Genomic DNA, 1,751 nt, shown 5'->3' on the forward strand with positions numbered 1-1,751 from the left:
ATCCTGGACCTCCTACAGTGCCACAATGATGCTACCCGAAGGTTGCAGGAACAGCAACTCATATTCCGCTTGGGAACCCTGCAGCCCAATGGTATCAATGTGGACTTCACAAGCTTCAAAATCTCCCCTCCCCCTACCGCATCAAAAAACCAGCCCAGCTCGTCCCCGCCTCCCTAACCTGTCCTTCCTCCCACCTATCCCCTCCTCCCACCTCAAGCCCCACTCCTATCTCCTACCTACTAACCTCATCCCGCCCCCTTGACCTGTCCGTCCTCCCTGGACTGATCTATCTCCTCCCTACCTCCCCACCTACACTCACCTTTACTGGCTCCATCCCCTCTTTGACCGGTCTGTCTCCTCTCCACCTATCTTCTCCTCTATCCATCTTCTATCCGCCTCCCCCTCCTCTCTCCCTATTTACTTCAGATCCCCCTTCCCCTCCCCCATTTCTGAAGAAGGGTCTAGGCTCGAAACGTCAGCCTTCCTGCTCCTCTGATGCTGCTTGCCCTGCTGTGTTCATCCAGCTCTACACCTTGTTACCTCAGATTCTCCAGCATCTGCAGTTCCTACTATCTCTGCACTGTGAGACTTTAAGGTTTGGCCAAGGGGGCACCATGGAGCTCAAGGCAGAGATGCTGTGGGCATCGTAGTCAGCACAAAGTGAGTAAGTGAGTACTCAGAGAGAAATCCAGGAGCCCCAGGAGAATCCTGCTCGAGTCAATAAGCTGGGACCAGTCCCTGAATGCAGTGGGTGGCTTGAGATTGGTATGTGTCCATTGCCAATGTCTGTAAACAAGGGGTGTGGGCGGTCACTGCCCATGGAGTGTGCCCTGAGACGTTGGTGATTGATGGAGGTACAGAGGGGCAAGACGTGAACTGGATTCACAGGAAACTGTTCGGACTTTCATGTCAGGAATTGTCTCCATCTGGTTTCTATTTTGTGGGGGAGAAAGGGAATTGGCTATCTGGTTCCTATCCGGGGTTGGGGGTGGGGGAGTAGGGGGAAGGAGGGTTGGAGGAGTTGGAATGAAAAAACTGCATATTAATAAGGAGAAACAGCATCCTAATGAGATGTTAATATATGCAAATATATGTAAATAGTCCTGTCACTGCTCCCCTGTCAGAATCTTGTCTCACTGTTCATACTCATTTGGAAAATTGGCCTTTTTACTCCTGATTGGCTAACTCAGGTGATCCACCAATTTTCACATCATGGCCCACGTCATTCAGAGGCTGGAAAAATTCTACCCAATGTTTTGGAAAGAAGTGTAAAATCTTCTGCGTCTGATTACATAACTAATTGCCATGGAAGTTAATTGCTTGTTTAGAAAGGCATATCAAATACTGTTTCTTAATACCATTTATGGCTATTGCAAATTTCCTGAATCATTGGCGATTAAGTACAATTATATAAGCAAAAGGGGAGAATAGAAACATTAGTCAGTGATAAATCTGGGAGACTATACAGAAGCTGAGATAAAATAGATTATTATTTTATTAGTCAGCTAGAACCACTTCAGGCAACACTGATTCTTGCATAATATCTAATATTGTGTACAAATATTCAAGATTATTCTTACAATGAGAAGACTGAAACATCTGCTTTATTACTTTACACAAAACTTAAACCATTAAAGTGTTTTTCTATCTCTTACCTCACGTGTGAATTTTTTATTCTGATCAATACCTTTCCTCACTTTTGTACGTACCGATGGTACTTCACCATCGTTGGGAAGTGCTGTAGTCTCTGA

The sequence above is a fragment of the Rhincodon typus genome, chromosome 27 (genome assembly GCF_021869965.1).
Source record: "Rhincodon typus isolate 14 chromosome 27, sRhiTyp1.1, whole genome shotgun sequence".
NCBI classification, from domain to species: domain Eukaryota; kingdom Metazoa; phylum Chordata; class Chondrichthyes; order Orectolobiformes; family Rhincodontidae; genus Rhincodon; species Rhincodon typus.